At 43.3% G+C, this 23,893-nt stretch overlaps 1 protein-coding gene and 1 long non-coding RNA gene across 7 annotated transcripts in view; one reads left to right on the forward strand and one right to left on the reverse strand.

The window, feature by feature from the left end:
* LOC308195067 (uncharacterized protein) overlaps positions 1–23,893 on the reverse strand; it is a 1,623,621-nt gene that overhangs the window by 1,161,424 nt on the left and 438,304 nt on the right. The window lies entirely within an intron of this gene.
* Positions 8,094–23,893, forward strand: part of LOC308195078 — a 33,232-nt gene continuing 17,432 nt past the window's right edge. For 3 of the 6 annotated variants that reach the window (XR_013951240.1, XR_013951241.1, XR_013951242.1), the window contains exon 1: positions 8,094–22,756. This is a non-coding gene — a long non-coding RNA (uncharacterized lncRNA). The remainder of the gene's footprint in view (positions 22,757–23,893) is intronic. The other 3 variants (XR_013951243.1, XR_013951245.1, XR_013951244.1) reach the window with 3 other exon arrangements.

Below are 23,893 nucleotides of genomic sequence, written 5' to 3' on the forward strand. Positions count from 1 at the left end.
CCACAGAAATCAAAAGAACAGAAGAGTGTCCTTTAAGTGAGATGTGCTAGAGTGATTTCCTTAACAACAGCTGCAATTTCCAAACTTCCTCAGCTATAAGTTTGTATAAATTTACCCTTGGGGTTCCACGGGTTTGGGCACTGATGGTGTGAAATATCACAGAATCACAGAATCATCTAGGTTGGAAGAGACCTCCAAGATCACCTAGTCCAACCTCTGACCTAACACTAACCAGTCCTCCACTAAACCATATCACTAAGCTCTACATCTAAACGTCTTTTAAAGGCCTCCAGGGATGGTGACTCAACCACTTCCCTGGGCAGCCCATTCCAATGCCTAACAACCCTTTCAGTAAAGAAGTTTTTCTAATATCCAACCCAAACCTCCCCTGCTGCAACTTTAGTCTATTCCCCCTCGTCCTATCACGGGGAATGTGGGAGAATAGACCAAATCCGAATCTCTGACCAATATCCGAATCTCCATTCTTGCCCACCCACAAGGGAAATGCCAGCAGACAGCCCGTACCCCCCTAAAAGATCTCTTTGTTCTCCTCTTTAAAGCTGGGTTGCCATGCTGAAGTAGCAAAGCAGGAGATGCTCTCATCTGATGTAGAACCTGGCGTGCTAGCACACCAGTACAAATCCGATCACCCCAAAGTAACCCATGTTGATGAAAATGGAGCCTGCAGGCCTGGAGCTGAGCCCCTAAAAAGGCTTGTTTTAAGGACTGAGAAATGATGAATCACTTGAACACAAGGTGAAATGCAGAGCACCTGTGTTGGTGGGATAAGTCCGGCTCTGTACCAAGAGGTCACCTCAATTTCTCCTGGTGGTCACGGTACTCCTACTTTCCCACAGGTTTTCTCAAAGAAATACGGCACATTCGCTTAACAGCTTCAGTCCACCCGAGTATTATAAATGTTCATGCTTTAAATAATGTGTAACCGCATTTTATAACAATATCTAATAGAGATTAGGCCTAGAAAAGAACTCAGCCTAATCCTGTTAAATAATAGCAAGGATATTTTGCAGACTATAAATCAAATGCTCCCCACAATAGGAAGCTTCTTCATTACCCTGTAAGACAGATAAACAATCAGCCACACTCCAAAAAAGCTTAACTATAAGGTATATGTTGTGATACACAAATCAAAATTTAATTGCTACCAGCCCGCCTGTCTGCTTGCGGCCATGCAACGTCCCTGTCTGGTACTACAGAGCATGTGCAAAGCTTTCAGAAACTTCATGCATTAAAAATGCAATTATGGAAACAATTTATAATCAATATGTGGTTATTAAGGTAACCTGCATGTATGGGATATTTTATAGCAATTATAATCCCAACAGTCCTTTCCGCGAATGAAATTTGCATTTTTGCTTTTCCCTTTCAGAGGTTTCAGTCCCAGCAGTGCCACCTACTGCTGAGATAACTTTGAAAATGGAATTTATTATTTCCTCAGGGGGAAAATTTTCAGAGACCATCATCTGCAGGTGGGCTGGAATAAAAACTCACAGGAAAAAAAAAATCTCCCTACATATACGTGGCTGAGACCAGAAGTAAAAAATAAAAATAGAAATCTCTCATTTGTAATCTCACATTACTGAAACCAAGTGTTATCACTCCTCATTTATGACAATTTATTTCTTTGCTGGTGGGAATTGTCCCAGCTCCAGTGAATAGCAGAAAGTTACACCGGCCCTTCTGAGCTCAATTTCTGGCCCAGAATTATCAAGAGAAAAATATGCGGAATTACTTTTTTGTTTTGGAGACAAAAAATAGGTGACTTTTGGCAAGAAAACCCACAGCCTTGCTTATTTCTTAGTGATGGGGAAGCTACCCCCCTCTTCCGAGAATGTGTGAAGTAATTTGGTTAATGAAGGATGTGAAGAATAGCTGAGGCAGGATCTCAGCATCTCTGGTGCAAGTGTAAGGAGCAATGGGGTTCTGGCTTGGCTTTGCAAGGCCTCTGCTGACAAGGCAAGGTACCAAAGATATGCTTTAAGATCCTCAAAACAAGGAAAAAGTATAAAATTGTGGAGTTTTTGAAACAATCTGCAATTTTGTAGTGGTTAAAATGTACCTCAGGTGGTACCTCGTAAGGGTTTGTGCCTTGTCCTTCCCCAGTGCCACATCTCCTTCCCATAAAAATAGCCCATGGGCTGGGCTTCCTCCCCAGGATGCCCTTTTCTGAGCCAAAAGGGACATTTGGCTCCACTCTGGGAAGTACAGTCTGGCTTCAGCTGTAAGGAGGAAAGGTATAGAATGCTGTGCTGCGCTGTCTGAGGTTTGGGGTTGCTTCCAGCCAAGGATTTATTAAAGGATAAGGGGTAGAAGGGAGCAAACATTTTTTTGGCTGAGAATGTCAATTTTGCAAACTGTTTTTATTAAACTCTGAAATAGAAGCACTCTGGAATTCACATTTATGTATTCAGTTAAGCAAAGAGAGATGTTTCTCCAGTGTTATCTTCACAGCATGCTGCTGGTTAGGTGAAGCCCCTCTGAAACTGGCAGATGCTTCTTGTTTAGGCAGGAGGAGGTAAGCTGGATCTTGCAGTAAGATGACTGCAGGTATAAAACTGTGACCCAAAACGGGGTCACCAGAAAGGCTGGAGAGACAGTAAGTGGTTTCAGTGAGGGGGGATATCTGGGAACTGACGGCAAATGCTGGGGAGTGATTAGCATGTGACAGGGCTCTTTTATTTACAAGCAGGCACAGGCTGAGAAGAGAGCTACACAATGGAGCAATCAGTGAGAAGAGCACAGACAGACTTACATGGGATGATGTCCAGAGAGAGGGTGCTCTGGGGTGAAGGCTCGGGGAAGAAAATCTTGAAAGTTTTTGGAAACTGGTGTTTTTCCTCCCTGATGTTTGCTGTGGTTAGAGAACGGGGGCTTTGGGTACTCTCTCTGTCAAGATGCAGGCTTGTATCAAAGAAAACCCTTTCCTGATAACATTTCTCCTCCTGGAGGAGACAGGCCAGCAGAGCACATGTTGATTGACCTCCTAATGCTAACCACCTTGACTTAGAATAAAAGCTCCTATCTATTCTTTTCTTGGTTCGCGCAGTCCCATGGATAACCTGGCTGACTGCTCGGCTTTATAAAAACCCCAGACATCTCACGTCTGAAAATAACCAGCATCCTTACTGCCTGTGACGGCAAGAAAATCACAATAAGGGATGGAGATAGCCGAGCACCATCAGCTCTTTGCGCTTTCCCTCCTGCAGGCAGGCAGGAGGCTCCGGCAGCACAAGGGAGCAGGAAGGCTTGAAGGTGGTAATTGCAAGGCAGGTGTGAATGCAGAAAAGAGAGGTATCTGATATGAGGTTGTTGGGTTGGTTGGTTGTTTTTAGGGTGACTTTCCTTGAGCTAAGTATTCCATGTTTCCCTGCACCTAGCCCTCTAATTGAACATTTGGGACTTATTTTCTATGCAGATTTTGTGATTTTTAACTTAATCTTTGCCCCACTCTTACAGGGTAAAACAATAAAATAAGAACAGGGAGGACATCTGTCCTATAGGATAAACGGCAGCTATTATCTATATTGGGCTTTACGCAAACCTCTGTAAATACTTGTTTCTAACCACTTGCTTCTGCTTACCTCACCAAATACCCTCCATTACCAGACAAAGAACATTTTATGAAGAATAGTTGAATTACCTTGGTGTCAAAATGACCTTTCTGTAGATGGACAGAGAAGGGTGAGGTAAAACAGAAAAGCTGTGGAGGGTTCTTACAGACTAACTCCCAAGCACTGGAAGAACCCGACTGAGGCATCTTGGACAACGCTGGGTACACTGACCACCTTCAGAGGATCCTCACTTCTGTGTAGGGACCACAAAGCCTGGGATGGTGAGGCTTCTGTTTTACAACACAGTCTGTTGGGAAATTCCTGAGTCTGCCTGCTGGGAAATTCATTGATATTCCAGACTGATGTCCCCTCACCCACCCTGATAGGATCTGTGTACCCCAAAGATGCTTCTGTTTAAATTTCTGGATAGCGGGTAGGCTGCTTTTCATTCCAGCTAAATGAGACCTTTTCATTGCATTTCTGTAAACTGCATTTTCCAAATTGTATATATTTATTTCATATTTATATATGTATAAGTTGATAGGGAACTCTTTTTGGTGGTTCTTAGGAGAGTGATTCCAGCACGGAATGAAAAATAAACTTTAAAGTATAATTTGCCACTGTCCTTTCCAATCTGCTCGTTTGGACTTCACTAAATGTTTCAACGCAGAACACCTCCAGCTGTTCCCTTGCCTATAAGAGAACTTAAATTTCAAAACCAGCTTCCACACACCCTGTCTCTGCTGGGAGCCCAGCTCTGTTCTGCAGGATTAAATCTGGACATTATTAAATTCTTCTGATCAGTGACAGAAGTGCCTTCAGAAAGAGTGCTGAGCAGCTGCTTAATATTGTTTTTGTGGTGATAGGGAGGCAAATGCCTTTTGCATTGGCTGGGAAAAGCAGTTTGTGTCATTCCTAGAGGCACTTTATTGTGGAAACACAGCTCAGAGTCATTCTTTACAGGCCAGTTGCCAAAACTTCAGCAGAAGCAGAGAAGCTTGCAAATAATTAGCTGGACTGCCTCTAGCAGGTGTCACTTCGGAATTCATAGTTGATGATAATCCTCAAAGATTGCAGAGAGGGGATCTGACTGGACAAAGCAAGTCTAATATTCACATATTACTCTGAGAGCAACCACTCTCCTCACTAATGCACCAGCTCTGATGGGAAGCAGCTTGACAAAAAATCTGCAATTTGAACTACTGGATAAAGAACGAATAAATTGCTCATTTTAACTTGGAAAAAAAAGAATGCCCCCTACCCCCAAACAAATCAATACAATGTCTTGAATTGGAAAAGGATGCTGCTTAATTGGAATACAGATCCTGCATGAAACCCTGATTCTAGCATGAGGTATTTAATACTTTCTGCCACAATAAAAGAAGAGAATTAATGGACTCAGTGGGAAATCTAGATGGCATTTAGCTCTGAATCAGACTATTATTTTACACTTGGCATTGATAGGAGTCAAAATGAGGCCACAAGCCCAAGACTTTCTCAGCTCCTTGCGTGTGCCAATTCCCTTTATATTCCCATGATCCCTGCTTGGAGGCTTCCCTTTCTCCATCGCTCAATCATAGCAACAGCAAACTGAGGTAATAAATTATGAAGTCTCTCCAGGCTAAATGTGGGTAAAAAATGCATTCATTTTCTCTCTTTTTAAATATGTGGCTGTTGCACATACATGTAAGATGTAGCTGACAGTTTTTATAATATATGGTTAAAAAGGCAGACACTTATTACAGAAATTTTATTCTATAAATGCATGCTTAATCAAAATTTGCTGCTTCCCCTATAGAGGAGGAATTTCTTTTGTCACCACTCTGAGTGTTAAGACATGCATGTATATTCAGGGTGAATTAAATGGAGACAAGATTTGAAAGAATTTTTATACTTCCTAGGGATTAAAATATTGCAAATTTTTGCAATATTTTTTTTCCTTTCCCCAGTTTTTGAGGAAGATTATAGCTTGTAAGAAATGAGGAAGAATTATATGAGTAAAAACACTGTGTGCAACTCTCCAAATCCATCCTTAGACTTTCTTTCTAATTGGAAGATTTATTTGGAAGGTGTCATGATTGTCAGCCATCTCAGAAGCCCTCACTATAACAGTCCTCAGGACACTTTGGATCTATCAGAAGGACTGCATTGCCATTTTCCCCCAGGCCCAGCATTATGCTGACTGTAAACCATGCAATGCTGCATGTAGAAGCTGTTATTTATAAACCTGGGTCTGATTAGTCCTCATGATAACTTCAAAAGTGGATATATAAGATTATGAATATCTTGCTTCAAGCCAAATGGCAAGTGAGGAGCAGAAATGAGGCTGGGATTCAAGTTCTCAGTTCCCATGCCTTTCATACAAAGTCCTGTCATACAAAGATGAGGTGTGAGAGCAGTAGTGCAACAAGAAAAAAAAAAGCTGATGATGATCACCAGGTGCCGTGTGCTCATTCTGATGCTTTTCTGGTTGTTTCCCTCCAAGCAATCTGGCTTCCCTGTTACCTGAAATACCCAAGGATTGACCTCACGTAACTCTGCTTCCCCCAGGGGAGCCATGAGATGCCTTTTCAGCATTTCCCAACCAAGCCGTGGAGCAAATCAACAGCAACACTTTCGCCAGACCCCACAGAGCAAGGATGCTTGGATCAGTGCTGGGGGGAAAAGGTAGTCTGCAAAACCAGACAGTGGGCAGCAGGAAAACAAGTGGGAACCCTGCTCCTGGAGGCCTGGTCAGAGAAATGACATTGGATCTGTGCTGGCAGACAGTGCTTCATCAAGAGCTCCCTGGCTCGGGGCTTACTGGCCAATTTCATCACATATGGCTAGTTTGAAAATAGATATCTAGAGTGAGAGCTGAAAAAGTCAGTTTGAGAAAGACTTAAGAGGAGTTTCTCTCTCCTTCCCCAGAGCAAATGCTCATAATGAGAGATTGCTTTGTGATATCCCTGGAGCCACCGAGCCATTTCCAGGCTATGGAAACCCCACCGTAGTGCAAAGAGGAATGGCTCAGCTGCAGGGCTCAAGTAACTTCAGGCAGGCTGGCTCTTTTTAGACCAATAGTGTTTTATTTCAGAAGTCAATCACGCTTTCCAAAAGCTTGAGCTTAGCTTGGCAGAAGAAGAGCACTTTTGTCCTCTATCTTCTCTCCACAATGACCTTTGGCTTTACAATCTGATTGCCTTTAGGGTTTTATAATCTCAGATTTGTTGGTAACAGATATTTTATGCTGGTGATCCCCATATTGTGAAGCCCTATTTTAAAAATAATTCTGCTGAAGCAAAGATAAGCTATTGTTTCCAACTATAAGGTTTTAATAAAGCTGGTATATGAGAGGGCAGGGATCCAAGCCAATTATAACCTAATTGACCCTCTTATTCCTTCTTTCTTATCTGAAAGCACATTCTTTGCCAGTCATGCTCATGATATCTGTTGCTTGGAAAGTGTAGTTTTCAATGACCTGTCATCTACAGCATTCCTGATCCAGATAAATAAATGCAGGCATCTACCTCTAGTTGGATGATTGATTTAGTTACAGTGGTCATAATTGGTCAATTAGGGAGACTCAGCCTGCTAAAGCCAGGAAAATGAGCAAGAGATGGAGGGAATCTGAGCACAGGATTTACTTTGACAGAGGAAACAATTTAAATGAAGGGAATCCAATGTTGCCTATTTAATACTCCATAGAGTATGAAAAGGCTTTCCGGAAATAATTACTCTCCATATACACTGTTGTAACAAGAAAAAATTAAGTCACTGGCAAACTGAAGTCACCATTTTCCCATAAGTTTTCATGGCTCATTTGGCATTACTGGTTGGATGCTTGAGACTGAAGGAGAAATGAGCAGGCCATGCTGATCAGCTCAGGGGTGGGTGGCCCAGGAGCATTCTGTCAGCACACCTTGCTGCTTAAATTGGGGAAGAGGCATCTGGCATCAGCACAGCTCCTTGCATTCATTGTCTTGTGTCTAGCAGTGCTAGGAAAGGGTTTGGACAAGAGCTCCTGTGGCATGATGAAGAATACTGTATAGCAGCTCAGGCGGAGAGGGAATTGGAGAGTGAAGCTATGAGCAGGTAGATTAATCCATCCAAAGGGCATACAGTGGCTTGGCTGGATACATGATGTGAATTCAGAAGAACAGATTTGCTTCTTGCTTCTGAGCAGGAATACAAATGAGGAAATCAACTCCTACTGCTTCTCCCTCCTAAAGACTGAGGCAGGATCCAGTGTGCTGCTCCACCAAAAGCAGGGCATGCCCAGCACAGCAGCCAGGCTTGCTGCCCATACCCATGAATTCAACTCCGTTCTGGACTTCTGCTCCAGACCCACCTTTCAAAAGGAAGGGAAGGCGAGATCTGTCCTCTTCAGAGAGTCTTTACATGACTGCAGCAAGTACGTACAGACCTCTGTATCTCCCCAGACTGTCTCCTCAGCTATGACTCCATCCTCTGTAGCACATATATTCAGTGTAACACCCAGCAAGTCCTTGAAAGAAACATAACCAGGCAGTTCTGGTCTTGTTGTCTGAGATGGGGGAAAAATTGCTTAAATGGGCTTCTAAGGGTTTACACTCATTAGCAGTTTCAGATGCTAATGTTTATACAACATTAGCAGTTTCAGATGCCTTTTTACTGATCAGTGAGAAATCTCACCTTGGGCATTTTCATAGTGGTGAGGGAGGGAAAGGGTGTGCATGCACCCATGTAAGGGGGTGTTCAAGTAGAGAGAGGAGATGTGGGGTCCAGCTGCTTTCTGGGGCTGGGAAGCAAAGGCAATTTTTCTGCTACTGGGGCTCTGGGAATGCTTGTAACCTGACTTTCCTTCTCAGACATTGTCATGCCACAAAGCACAAGCTTTTGGGTAGCATCCTGAGGGGTTGTGTCAGGTGGCACCTTCTCTTTTATTTGTTGGCTTGGGTACCATTGCCCTGGTTTCAACACCTGCGTTTCCAAATGAGCCCTGTGCTGTTTTGTGCCCGGTGTTGCTTGGGCTGGGCGAACTATCACTTTGGGGTCACAGTCAGGGAGACAATTTGGTGCCATCACCTGCAATATTTAACAGAACCCAGCTGCAGCTTGCAATATGAGACATCCCTTCCTCCCAGCCTTAGCCCTCAAATCATGGCATTTCAGCAAAGCGCACAGGAGAGCTCCACACGGAGCTAACAAGGAGTGGGTGCTGGGAGTCACAGTTTTGTGGCATTGAAAACATCTTCAGAATTTTTTGGTCTCTTTTGCATTTCCATTCCACGTTTGTCTCTAGTTTTCGCATGTATATTTGTTGTAGTCCTTGCAGCGTGGAGATCTGCTCCGTGTGGGACCCATGGGCTGCAGGGGGACAGCCTGCTCCACCAGGGGCCTCTCCACAGGCCGCAGGGGAACTGCTGCTGCCTGCCTGGAGCACCTCCTGCCCTCCTGCTGCACTGGCCTTGGGGGCTGCAGGGCTGGTTCTCCTCACTCTCCCAGCTGCTGTTGCACAGCAGTTTTTCCTCTTTCTTAAATATGGTCTCACGGAGCTGCAAACAACATCGCTTATTGACTTGGCTCTGGGCAGTGGCAGGTCCCTTTGGAGCCATCTGACACTGGCCCTTATCAAATATGGATCAGCTTCTGGATTCTTCTCACAGAGGCCACCCCTGCAGCCCCCTGCTACCAAACCTTGCCAGGTAAACCCAATACAGCTGAACAAGCTTAAACATTGCTGAATGGACTTCAAGATTAGCAGCATTTGTTCCTGTTTGAGGTGGAGCCTGAGCACGCATGTCAGTCACGGTAGCCTGGTGCCTGAGCTCAGTGCTGCTTGCTAAATGAGCGGAGATTTAAAACGCAGCTTCTTCATCCCGGGTTTGTAGTGAGCAGTTGTTCTGTTTATGAATATGATGTGCTGTATCACGTTGTTTATGCAACCCATCAATCATTTGCAAGTGTTTGCTCATTGCTTTGGTATGTTTGTTGGGAGAAAAGCTGAGCCCCTCAAAGCAGCTCCTCTTTCCTCTCATCCTTCTCCCACGCCACAGGTCATCCCTGTTCCCCCCCCCAAAAAAAAACACTTGGAGGGAAACATCTTGGGTGATTCCCATAGTGGGGGAGCAGAGGGTCTCATTGGTCTGCAACTGCAGTGACTGGCTGCTGGAGTGCCTTGGGTTAATCATACCTTGCATTGTTCAAGTCTAATGCAATTTCAAGTGAGGACAAAACTGTTTTTAATGTGCAGAGTCTGACCTAGGAGATGGGATGGGTTAACTGCCTGCTGGACAGTGTTATAAGATCAGGTGCTGTGATGGGAGATCAGGTTAGGAGGCAGAGGGTGCGTCCTGTCCAGAATACAGCATTTAAACTAATCGTTGAATTTTTGTCCCTGTAATGAATAGTTGGGACTGAACCAGACATATTCCCAACAGGTAGCAAAATGAGGTGAGTTTCCCAAGCCTGTGCTGTTGACCTGGATCTCTTGCTGTGAGCTGTGAGCAGCACTCAGTACCGATGCTCATGGGGTTGGAGGCTACTGGGCTGAATCAGATCCCCCATCCCTCACACTGCAACCAGTCTGAGGTAATTCAGAGGAGCAAATGGTCAGCAGCTGATGTTAGCCAAGAGTAATCCTACCCTAAGGGAAAGGGAGGAAAAAAAACAAATCACGACAGAGGGTGAAATAGAACAACTTCTGCAGGAAGCAGTCCTGGACCTCTCAGGGGATGCTAGTTTGGCACAGAGGGAAAAGTAGTAGGCCAACACAGAAACAAAAATACATGGAGCAGAGCAAATGCATATGTGCATGTCAGTGGGGCCTTGGTGTTTCAAAAATGTGCCGCTAACTAATGTAGATTTCCCCCACATATATCTGTATTTATTTAGCTACTAAACCAGAAGAGGTGACATTCTCTTCTTCTGTGGTGAAGACCACCTATAATATTCAATAACGTAATAATACAGAAAAGCCTTTAGTATGGTCTTTAATAAAATAGCCTGACCTGACAGGTAAGTTATTGACTATTATAAAGCTGTTAGATTTAATATGAATCTCCTGGGCAATCCCTGGTATTCATCACATTTTCATGAGTAGAGAACGACTGTAGATATTGCCAGATGTGGTCTCAGAGTGGAGAGCAACTGAGATAAAAATTGCAAAAGCAGATAAATGATGCATGGGCTGAAATCCCATTTCCAATCAGACCCAGAGAATGCTGTAAAAAGATTTAGTGGGCTTCCTCCCAGCAATTTGAAAGTCTCCTGAACAATTTACCCAGCTGCCCTGGGAGAAAGAGGAGTGGGCAGAGAGTGAATAATCTGATCTTTATATTAATTTTATCTCATAGTTAGATTACTTTAAATCCTGTAGCAGGGGATTGTATAACCCTGTAGTATTTTCTATTGCTGCTCTGAAGGGCTGCATAAATGTCTGATGCCAGAACTTACTGATTTTGACTTTGTTAACATCTTACTGTGGCCAGCATCCTAATATTTTGTGATGTACAATATGCTGCTTTCTTGTGCTGCCTTTCATTTTAGCATTTTCTGATCTTGTTCTATGCAGTTTTGGATACAAATCTTGTTCCAAACTTCCGTGGTACAAAGTTTGGTCTGTTTGAATTGCTCATCAGTGGAAGAGAGGGAAAGGCTGCTGTGAACTTACTGCCCTCTTTTCTGTAACTCCCAAACTTCCAGCTTTAGTGTTTAATTTCATTTTGCAGTCATGCCCAGGGGGATCCCCTATCAAAGTCTTAGCATCATTCCTCTAGGTGCTGTGTATGCATAAAATGGTAAACCCTATGTCTGTGGGAATGAGAGCTGTGGGATTCCGAAACAGTCTGGGCAGATTTTCACAGAGGGGCTGTGCTGAAACAGCTCCTGATGGTCTTGGTGGGAGATATGTACTCTTGCAAATCACAAACCAAGCACATATCCTCTGATTTTCCTGTGCTGGGATTGGATTTTTTGTTGTTGTTGTCATATTTTTTCATCTTTTTTCATCTTTTTTTTTTTTTCCTTCTTCTCTATTAGAAGATAGCAGTACTCAGCCCTCCCAAGTGAGGATTCCTGTTGTCCAGGCCTGTGCTGTTTAGCTCTCACCCGTTTGCATCTGCACCCCCTGTTTCTATACATCTTCTGTGAGCTGTGAACACCATGGTTGTCTCTTTCCGGGCTTATGAATCAAACAATGGTTGTTTGAGCATTTCCAGAGCCACTGCTCAGGGCAATAAACACCTGCAGAAAGAAATGATAAATAGGTGGTGACTAAAACGATCAACGAATTTTTTGTCAAATTGGTAGCATAGGCCCAATAACTTCAGTAATCAGACAAAACTATTCTCTGCCAAATAATGCTGTACTGAAGTATGTGTCTAAATATGCCATTTGGGCAACATTAGGTTACGGTGTCTCTTGAAAGAGTTAACATCTAACTGCAGATTTGGTTTCCTTGATTGACAGACAATTTTCAAAAAGAGTGTGGTTTGTCAAGAAGTTGTTCCCTTCTTCTTCCAGAAATCTCTTTGAAACCAGTGCAGGCAATTTCCTGTCTGTGATGGCATTCAAGACACGAGATACCCTTGTCTTTGACAGCAAAGGACGTTGGTTTCATTTGAGCTTTTTCCCTTATCACTGACAACAATAAAATTGTCAAGTGTGTGATTTGAAACATCAAATTCGGTATGAACTTTTTGTGTAAGCAAGGGACATTGGACATATTAACTTTTTTCTCCCATCTGTACTGATATATGGGACATACCAATTGACAAATGGTAACGATTGGCTGATGTATGTGTATAGCAACTTTTGTAGGAACTATCAGCAGACCAACAAGGTTATAATGAAGTCATCTTTTGAATTTAATAATAAATTTCACTTTGTCAGCAGTGGTCCAAGGTAACGATGTGAAGCTTCTTAACAGTGAAGGCAGAGGAAGACTTCACAGCTGAGGAAATGCTCATTTTAATTGCAGGCTTGAAATACTGTCTGTCAAAGTACCGTAGCATTATTTTATTTTTACTGAGAAACCAAATGCATTGGAACTTGACACCCCCCAGTAAATAAATAAATAAATAAATAAATAAATAAATAAATAAGCAAGCAGTCTCTCTGCATTCATAACAAATCAACCATGTTGAATAACAGATGATTTTGAGTATTTTGGTTTGAGTCCACAAAGGGTGAGACTTGAAGGTCTTTTCAGGCTTGGTTTGTAGGAGCATAAGCATTGCAAGGTGTGAATGAGCTGTTTTGCTGAAAGGAGAGTGGATTTCCTGGGTAAACCATGACTTCAGTCTGTCTTATGTCACACTGCTAGCCTTTGTGTAATGCGTATTGTTATACTACGGCTCTGGCTACAGCAGGTTCAGGTTCCCGTTGGTGGCATTAACTGCAGCCATGAATGTGCCTTACACCTCACGTTAAGTCTTCCTGACGGTCTTTAAAGGAAGCTGTGATCAATTATGTAGAGGATATTTTACAAGAGCGAGCCCTTGTGAAAGATGTTATCCTGCAATGTTATCTCAGCGGGTGACTGTAGCTGCTGTAAGACCAGACGTGTGCCCGCAGCCCGTGCTGCTGGCCCCAGGTCAAGGGACAATGCTACTCACTAGCACTTCAGCTCACTGCCTGTGAGGAGCAGCACGGCTGCAGGTACCTGCCTGCCCAAATTCACATGTACTGCAATGTACTGCAGAGCTCCCAGGTGTATGAATCCAGCTGCCTGTCTCAATACCTAGTAAAGAGAATTTTTCCCAAGTAACCCAACTCCAGATCTTTCCAGTTTCTCCTGTTGCTGAATACCCCCAGATAGCCTTTCAAATTCTGGTTAGAAAGTTGTGGTTTTGTTTCCTTTTAAAAATAAATAGGCCTTGCCCTACAATCACATCTCAATACCTCTTAAATCCAGTATTTATCATGGGAATTATTTCAAAGTCCATGATGTCCTCCAGTGGGTCCAAAGACCTCTCTCATTGCAACATCAGTGGACAACCGCACCCAGCCCGTAAGAGTGTTGGTTAGTCCTCCAGCCCCCTTTCCACTCATAAGTTCCTGCTACCTCCAGCCTCCAAAGAGCAAAAATACGTGGATGTATGACTTCCCTGGTAGTAAGAGTGATGGGTGCAATTTGGTGCTGAGTGGTAACATCCTCAGCTGAATTACAGGCAAAAGCCGAAATCTAAAGGGTGTTTATATTACTTAGTGAAAATTATTCAACAATAAAAGTCTAGTTGCTGATGCTGGGAATATAACTGTTAGAATAAAACTTAAGGCAACAGTAAGATTCAGCTATGGTATGTTAATTTGAATCTGCAGTAAATCTGTCAGGTTTTCAAGTCAGTTTAAGAGGTAAAATATAATTGTTGTAAAACACCAAACTGCAATTTATATATATTTTTCCCAACCACTTGTGGGTTAGCAATATTTCAGCTCTATAATCACAATTTGAACCTTTTAGAAGGTTCTTTTTTTATACAAGTCAGCAGAAGTAGTATTTTACTTCTCTTTTGTGTGGGATTCTTTGAATGCAATGCACTTCTGGGGAGGAAAATAGTCTGGGGAGAAAAACCAGCAAAGACTGCTTTGCACTTGCTTCTCTTTTCTGAAAGAAAGACGTGCCTGAGTGTGCAATGATCAATTTGTCAGTCAGTTTGGAGCGCAATGAAAACGACTGTCAAGGTGAGGTTTTGTTAGTTAGATGTAAAATACCATTTGACCTTACAGACTCACTTTCTGCAACGGCATTTTGTGATAACAGGTAGATGTGGTTTAAAAAAAAAAAATCTTTTAGTCATCCAACTATCTTTTTTTAAAAAAGCCTCCTCTTATTTTTAGGTAGAAAAAGACTGTAAAGTGCCTTCAGTTTATTAGTTTATTAAACAATTAGACTAATAAGTGTTTTAGACTGTCAACTTTTAGCCCCAAGCTTCTCCCAGGTGGTTTTTCACAACAGCCTGAACCTTGACTGTTCATTTGCAACCCATCTTCCCAGGTGAGCTTTGGGCTGCTGAGGAAACTGAGAGGAGACGTGAAGCAGGTTGCTCACATCATGCTTCGGGCATTCGTCTAATGTCTCAGTTAGGAGGCAGTCTTCATGTTGTCACTGGAGAGCAGGGAGAGCATCTGGAGAGCTGTGTGTGACCACCGTCCTGTCACTCCCGGAGGAGAAACTCAAGGGGTGTTTGAGGAGAGGCATTAATGCCAGCCCAGAGGGCTTAGTGCCTCCTGGGGTGCATTCCCAGGAGAGAAGTCCCCAGGAACCAAGTGCCCTTTGCAGGAGATGAGCTCATCAGGCAGGGCTTACAGAGACGAGTGGTTTGGGGTGAGTCCTTAAGGATGAGAGATGAAATACGTGAAGAGTTACTGCAGAGGGCACAGTGTTGTCTGAGGTCAGACCCACAGGAACTCCTTGGAAGATGCCCTGGGAGCCTCTTAATGGAAAAGAAAAGGCAGCCTGTTAATTTGTCCTTATTTGGAATCGTTTCTGAAGGCTTGTAAAGCTTCACTGCTCCAGAGGAAAGTTACATCTGCTGATTGAGGGGAGGAAGGGAAATGATAATAAAAGTTACTCAGTTGAGGCTAATATAGCCTTTTGAATTTTGCAGTCAGATGAGTCTGAGAGATTAAAAGGATAGAGAAAAGGATGATTTGCATGCTTAAAAAAGATAAATAACCCTTTGTACTCATTATTTTGGTATGTGTTTGCATTTTTCTTTTTTCTTTTTTAAAGCATTAAGGAAAAGGGGACTTGACAATTCTTTAGCAAGTATTAGACAAGGTTGAATTAGTGTGGAGAGACTGCTGGCCATCTGCGTAGTTTGGGCTGCTGTGACTTTTGAAGCTAATGCACTTTACATTAATAGGTTTTGATGGCTAGAGTCTGCACGCAAAAAAATAATAATAATAATAATGATGAGAACGAGGGAGATTGTTTTATTTTGTTGCTACTTGCATTGAGGCATGGCCTCTCCTGCTTCCAGCAAGGCAGGGTCCGGCTGCCTGTGTACTGCGTGCACCATGGTAACAGTCCTCTGTCAGCATCCTTGGGCAAAGAGAGGATACAGAGCCGGTTCCAGAGCATTTACAGTCCAAGCAGATAGGTGAAAACCACATTGGACTCAGGAGGAATAGGGTGGCAGAAGCACGGTGTGGGGAACAGGTAGTGCTAGCAATCCCTGCTGGCACCATGACCAAAGGAGGGAGTTCCCTGAATCTCAGTTGGATCTGCTCCTTGCCTCACCTTTAATATAACGCTGCTCTTTATCTGTTCATGAGATTTCTTCTGTTTCAAGTCTAGTACCTGTAAACTTAGCAATTCACTCTGTACAGACACAAGTAAGACCTCGTCTCTGGGCCTTGGCAAAGGAGTGAGGGTGAGCAGTGGTCCTGCCCCCTGTGTCCCTCCACAAGTGGACAGAGCAGATACCTGCAAGGAGGTGGACCGCTGACCCTAATTCATCATCTGAACCGGTGCCTGCTGACAATTGCCTTTCTGATTGCGTATCATTTTCAAAGAGATTGCTGCATATAGGGGGAGAGAAAGCCTTTCAGATCCTCTTTGATGCGGTCTCTGGGTTTCAAAATCAAGACATCATTTAGCTGTCAGTGAAGACAGTGTGAAACTTGCAGGAGAATCCTCTCCAGTTGCTATTTCCCTGTAACAAGAAGACAAAAAGAAAGAAGAAAAGGCATTTCATCGTGAAGTCTCTCAGGCTTGCAAATGCACTCTGCCACTTAAATGCCTTTTGTTTGGATTGTGCTTGGCTTGGCAGGAACCTGCCTCATTAACCTTTTCCATCCCTCTCTCCTCTTCTGCTCCAAGATAATGCTGTAGCCCCTTCAAGGTGCAAGGGATGGAGGTGCACAGAGCCTCACTCTTTGCCTACTCAGACAGATGAGGGAAAGCAAGCTGAGAGGAGCTGGAGTGATGTGTACTGATGCATGGACTGAGGGAAATGGAGAGTAACAGGGCCAAAGAGCAGAGAAGTGGGGACCTAGAGCATCTGTGGGAAACGGAAAACCTCTGTTGGACAGCAGAGAGGGCATGTGTGTAATGACACTGCAAGACGGTCCCAGCATGTAGCCACTGTTAAGAAAAGACTTTGAACGTACTGAGCTGCAGAGAGCAAGCAAGATGGTCTGGTTGTAAGACACCAAGGGCTGCAGTGAGAGTGTGACCAGCTGCCCCTTCCTCAGGCACTCTGGAAATACACATCACAGCAGAAGTCCTTCCTTGCCATTTTTTTCCCCATGTTCTTCACAGTGTGGTTTGCTTTTGCATCAGGTACCACGTTGCTTTCAATGCCATGACTGCACAGGAGCAGCTCTGGAGTAGCTAGAGGTCACAGCTGTAGCATGTCTGGCGCTGGGGTTAGCTTTGCTTCCCCTATCCCCTTGTGCAGGAGCGATGCCTCCAAAAGCCCTTCCACCACCTGTTTGGCTGGACACAGCTGAAGTCCTTTTCCCCTAAATATAGCTCTGTGCGCGTGGCGGAGCTGAGCTCTGTTGGCATAGCAAAGCACAAGCGAAGGGAAAGCCAGATGGCTGATTCATGCTGAAAGGCAGCATGAGGGAGTAGAGAAGACAAGCAATAACTTGGCACAGTGACCAGTTCAGTTTCTTGGATGCCTCGGAGAGGCCATTTTACCTTTCTGTCCCACACTCTCCACCTACCTATAGCTTTTTTCAGACAGGAAAATCTCTACTCACCAGGGACTGCATCTCCCGAAAGGGGACAATCACAGAACACAGAATTTAGCCATATGGAATTTGAGTTGAGGTATTTCCTCAAAGGAGGGAGATGGGTTCATCCTCCTGGAGACCCAAATTGTCCATCTCTCTTTGCTGACTATAGTGAGCAGGTAAGTGTGGTGGTCATTCCCACCCATTCCCACCAAATCTGTGTACTGCAGGATCTCCCTGCCATACACGGGATCACATTTTCCTTAAATCAACTGGGGAACATGAGACCATGTTTTATGCTGGTTTTACAAGGACAGCCAGTACCTGATGCAGGAAATAATTGCATAGATCAGATCTAACTCTGTATGTGTTTTTTATTTTGTTGTTGTTGATTGGTTGGTTGGTTGGTTTTGTTTGTTTTGTGTTTTTTTCCTGTTTTTTTTTTCCCCCTGTACGTTTTTGTGGGTTGTTTTTTTTGCTTGTTTGTTGCAGGGGGAGGAGGAGGGAAAGTTTGCTTTTGTTTTTGAACTCATGGGCAAACAAGTAGGCAACCCAGGGCTTAGTGTCATTTTTGACTGTGTAGTAAATAAAGTTTGTGGAGTGAGCCCCAGTCTATGATGCCTGACACAGGCATATTTCTTAGCAGGTGCTGATATGGGCTTCCTTCTCCTAAACAGAATGGGTGGGTGGATTGGTCCTCTGTTAAGACGCAAAAATTGTACGTTTTATACTTTAAGCTTTCCTCTGACCTGAGACCTAGTGTGCTCCTTAAGCAGGGCAGACTATCCAGGTTCAGCTTTGCAGGTTGCCTGTCCTGGGTGTGCTGCAATTCCATTTCTAGAGCCAAAGCTTCTAGGGATGGTGAACTAGTAGTATAACTCTGGCTACTAATTTCTTGTGTGTAAACTAGACTATGACAGTCTGTGACACTTATACAATCCTGGAATAGGGGACCAGAGGGTTGGAAGGATGCTGGGACTCCTTGCTAGATGTGCATGTGGTGGGAGGTGGGCCTCAAAGTTTCTAGCTTTCCACATGAGACTGTGCCAGACTGTTGTGCTGCTTGGGCTGGTCTCTTGTCTGCCTTGGCACGTGTTAGGTTGGAAGATGATGCAAGAAGTAGTACAGACTGAACAACGCACTAAGATACCATTTTCTGCTAAAACACACCAATATTTCAGCGTACATGTGGCTCAGATTTGCAGTGAGTTGGCTGCTAGGAAAGGTGTGTGTGTGACAAAGGGGTCTTTGTAAACTGCAGAGGAAGAAACTGGAACCACACTGGCACAGGCTCTGGGTGACATAAACACTGTTACAGGTGCTGAATTAGGTGCAAACATTTCAAATTATCACCTTCTTTGTTTGCTGTCAAGAAGATGCAAGTTAGTTGGCAGAAGAACTAAGTGACACCGTGGTGCTAAACACCCCAAGCCACAGTGAGACAAAAGGCATGCCTAAAACCTTTGCTGATAATATACAGTAAGCCAGAGTGCAGAGTTGTCCCAGTCTGGGTAAAATGGAGTTAGCTGGTTTCTTGTTGGATTACCACTGGCTCCTTAGGTGGGACATCAAAGTAACTCCAATTACAGGTCTGTGACAGTTGCCAACTTGCTCTTAAATTGCAGTAAGTGAGATGAAACATGAAAAACTGGAGATAATAATAATAATAATAATGCCTGCAAAGACTTAGGCATCTAAGTAGAAGCGGCCACCGTGACAGTGATTTATAAACAAGAAACTTGATTGAGTAACAAGAGGAGAGGTATAGGGAAAAGCGACATGAACATGGAGCTCAGAACGTTCAGCCCAACATTACAGGGATTTTTTGTGCTGCTACGAGATTATTGTGTCAGTGTGTTCAGGCCATGCACATGCTGTATCCTTGTCCCTCGGTTATAACCCCATGCCTCTGGGATGGTATGAGGAGCAGCCAGTTGGTTATCTGTTTTGCCAACTTGCAATGTTCTCGATCTGGCTCACGAAAGTCCTGTGCAGTGGAAGATGGCTATTATGGCAATCCACATGCATTTGCTTTTTCTTAGCGGTGTTAAGGAGGACATGGGTGCAGAAACAGGGAGGTGCTGCCACAAAGACACAAAAATAAACCCAAACTCGAACTGGGAAAGGGCTGGTGAGATGTAGTTGTGTGGAACTGGTTATGTGCTGCAGGTACTAACTGAAACATTTTCTTCAAGTGCTGTGGAACATGGGACCAATATTGCTGACTTGCTAGCTGATTAAATGAAACATTGCCTTTCTGGAGGAAAATGGGGCTTTTGAGGGGTTCCTGCACCAGCTGCTGTAGCTTATCAGGCTATATTTAATCAGAACCCAGAAGTACAGTTTGCTGGCTGTTGTCTGGCTGCTGAAGGTATTTTTTTCTGATGACTTATGAGCATCTTGAACCAGCCCCTCCATGCCCTGCTCCTAGGAGTGGGAAGCTGATAACACCATAGAGCATCTCTGCAGTCCTCCTTTGAGTCTGCATGTAAAGATCGCCACCGGGGCTTGCATTTCCCCTGCATCTGGGACACATGCAGATTAGTGGGATTTTGGACTCCTCTAAATCCCAGGGAGTTTGGTGAAACCTTGCTTTTCTGTGCAAAAGATTGATTTGGTTATTTAAACAGCGCTACACTGTCAGCTTCCTGCAGTCCCCGCAGAAGGAAATAGCTTCAGTATTGCTTTCTTTATTCATCCACTGTGCTGTGTTAGAAAGGGCAGAGCACAGGGTTTTCCAGCAGTGCCCAGGCTGTGCTTGTGTATCCTGCTCCAGCTGCAGCTTCATGGAAGAAGCCTTTCACCCCCATGCTGGGCTCCCTCCCCTCTCTTCACCTCTTGCTGCCAGTCATCATCATTTTCATATAGTTCAAACAACATAATTGCAGTGTAATTGCCCCCAGTCCAGCTTAGCAAACCAAAAACAGGCCAAGATTAACGCATTTATCTGGTCGGTCTTTGCTGATCCAGACCATTTGGACTGAACCACATTGCGGAAGGATGATTTGAGCCTGGATACATGCCACGTGTGTGGGTAACCCCACTATATCCACTGCCTTCCAGGTGTGGATGTGAGCAGAGCCTCCCAAGCTCCTCCACCCTGAACTGCAGAAGAGGAGGAGTTTCAAACTGGGAACAGATTTGCATCCTCCAGGAGGCAAGAGGAAGGAAGACGCACAAGGGACATAAACCGTGAGATTACCTCTGCATGCTGTGGGTTAAAATGCTATCATCTCTCTGAGTAGAGCATGTAAAGTGTGCACATCTGGAACGTGTGCGAGCTGCTGCGGCTATAATTACGGGACTGTGGCACACTGGGTTACTGCGCAGGCTGCTGAGCAGCCCTAGCTGTTTGAGCCTGGACTAACTTTGGTATGATTCATGATGTTAATGATGCATTTTTGCAGCAGAGGAGGAAGAATCCTATTGTCCTTTCTTCTTTGTTTCAGTATATTTTTGCTTTATATCCGTTGAATTCTTTGTTTCCATTTTGTATTAATTTTGCAAATTGGTCCCTGCGGTAAGAGCATGTATAACGGTTTTATGCAGCCTTTTCTAAGCCTGCCTTAACATCCCTGCATTTATCTTTTGAAGCTAATAATTAAAAGGGGAAAAACACTGTCTGTGGACTTCTATAGCGATGCCAGTTGAGTCCATTTTCTCTCTTGTTGGTAACTATCTGATCTGACTCGCACCCACAACAGACTGTCGGGGGGAAAAAATAGTCACTGCTTTTATTTCATGTCTGGCCTGATGAGAATAGTAATGAGAACAGCAAAGCAGTTGCATCCCCAGCTAGCTGGCTACAAAGTAGGCAGGCTGAGTCCTCGATGTACTGTCAATTCCATGCATTGTGTAGGCAATTAACAGTGATGTTAAAATAATTAATGATGAGAAAACATCAAAGGGTTTGGGTGCTTCAGCTCAAATGAGCACCAGAAGCTCAGTTTGTCATCCAGGCTTGTCTAGTTGTCCAAAAACACCTTATAACTAGCTTCTTGGTGCTGCAAACCACAAAAAGGCTGGCACTTCCATTCTGACTTAGATGTGTTCAGAGGTCTAGGAAGCTCCGGGAGAGGTTTCAACACGAAAATGAGCATTTGTGTTCAGTCTAATATGAGCTGTTTTGTAAATATTTGATGAAAAGTTTTAGAATTTTTCAATTTCAGAAATGCACTACACAAGTTGATTTACAGAAGGTTATCAAAGTCACAAGCTTGTTCTAATTTCCAAGGTAGTGATTGAACTTTTTTTGAAGCGATCTCTGGAGCAAGCAAATATACAGTGGAGGAGGTTGGTAGGAATGCCAAACTAGAGCTGGGTTGAACTTGCCATCTAAGGCAGCACTTCAAATCCCCTATTTCATACTTAGAGTACAGAATTAGCTCATATATTTATTGCAGTTATTGCTCAGTGGGTAATTGCATTTCTTTTGATGGATCAGAGAAACATCCGCAACTAAAATGTCCAGAAAAAAAAATAAAAAAATAAAAAAATAAAAGAAGAAGAAGAAGAAAAGAGGAAAGAAAAAAAAGCCTCATTTGTAAGTCTGGCCTGGATCTTCACCATACACTGGTCCTTTGCATCTCATTTATTGGACTAGATCTGATTATACACGCAGCAGTGTCTCAGGTCCTGTCCTACCATCATAAACACCTATTTTTCCTATAAAGGAATGCAAGTCACTGTGCTAATGATTGAACTGTTTGTCTGGTGCAAAAAGCAGTGAAAGACAGAACTGAGTAGTGTGAGAATCATTTAAAGCAACGTGCGTTGCAATGTGTGGAGTGCAGCACAGAAATGCTGCTGATGGGCCACAATGTAGATTTTCTTTCTGGAAGTCTGTCCTCAGAGTATAATTAGGTGTGTGCTATCCCACGCGTGCTTAGAATTTATTATTGACAACAATATTGAAGCAGCTAAGTTTAAAAATAAAAAGTATGAACCAAAGAGAATGAAAGTGGTCAACGTTTTATTATCTAAAGAGAACTTTGATGTAGAAAAGTTGCATACAACACAAATCATCTATTAAATTGACCTCATCTGTGGCCTGCTTGATTTCAAAGGCCTTTGAGTAGACTTTCACAAAGAAAGTTTTAAAAGTTCATGCACAGAGGTAGCATTTAAAAAAAAAAACATAGCTTATTTATTTTTAATAAGTTATACGCATACCCCTTGGTTCCTCGAGGTAGCAAACCAAACATCTGGCTTTTAGGCTCAGTGATGTTTGGATCATGATCAAAGGGAAAGGTTGCCAATTAACCCCCCATGATCTCTCCACCATGTGTGTTTGATGCCATCTTTTTTCCATTTCATTTATTCCATCTGAGCTTGATATTAAATCTCTTACCAAATTCAGATTAGCCATGGCTTTCCCATTGCTCTGACAGCACATCAAAGCTCCGGAGGACCCAGAAGGTTGAATTAGCCACTGTCTGAATCTTCACTGAGCTGCTCTCAGAGAGATGTATCTGTGTAAGGAATAAAGGGAATAGATGATATCTCTGCTCTGAAACTTTCAGAAAAGTTAAATGGTAAGACTGAGCTAAATTTAAACAAGAAGTACTGTGCAGAAAGTAAGTAGATACAATGATGAGGTGTTGTATAGTTTATAGAAAAAAATCTAGAAAATAAGTAGCAATAAAGATCTAGAATAACTTGGAATAATTTCAGTATATATTTCAGCAAATGGGAATATGTTACATTACTAAAGGTAATATATTTGCTATTTGTATTAAAATAACATTAGTGAAGTAGGGAAGAGCCTACAAGGAAGACCACACTCTATTGTCATTGCTCTCATGATCTTCAGTTACCTTTAAAGCAAAAGGGCAAGCATTTTTTTGAGGCTGTCCTGGGGAGCTAAGCTACTGCCAAGAGCATGCAGCAGTGTGGAAAAAATGCAACCAATATGTGTGAGGAAAAAGGGAACGGGTTACGTAGAAATGAGGTGGGGACATTTAGCTCTTAGTAACCTACAGTTAAAAGCTTCATCTGTGTATGGGACTGGCTTGACTTCACTACCCCAGCAGGGGAATGGTACCAGGGCACTGCCACTTCAGTGGACATCATCCCCAAGGGTGAGTTATTTGCTGATATGAAAGTAGCAGACTGCTCACTGAGGCTGTGAGGAGCACAAGTCAGACCCTAATTTAGTGGAAGGTGTCCCTGCCCACGGCAGAGGGGTTGGACTAGATGATCTTTAAGGTCCCTTCCAACCCAAACTGTTCTATGATTCTGTGGTTCTATGATAAATGAGCTTGACCTGGTCCCATGCCATTCTCGTTATAATTGTGACAACAGCTGGAGGCCAGGCAAGGCTTTGCTGTCATTGTCTGGGGTAATTCTCTACATGTCCTCTGTGAAGACACAGGTGGTATCAGATGTTCTGATGTTTGTATAATTTCACCTAGTCTATTTTATATGATAGAGGGTGATTTGGTACAAAAACTTGGGTCTAACAATTGAAATTAGGATTACATATCAAAAGTTGATCAGAAGTCAAGGAAGACTGGTATAAATCTTTGGACCTGTGCCACACACAGCTGGACTTTTTATTGTATTTTCTCCTTCAAATGTGATGCCACTTTCTGGTGAACCAGTTTCTGATTTTTCCATTCGGGTGATCCCAGGGTGTCATTTCAGAAATTAAATACAGGCTCAATATGAGA

The sequence above is a fragment of the Anser brachyrhynchus genome, assembly GCF_964034855.1.
Source record: "Anser brachyrhynchus genome assembly, chromosome: 4".
Classification (NCBI taxonomy): domain Eukaryota; kingdom Metazoa; phylum Chordata; class Aves; order Anseriformes; family Anatidae; genus Anser; species Anser brachyrhynchus.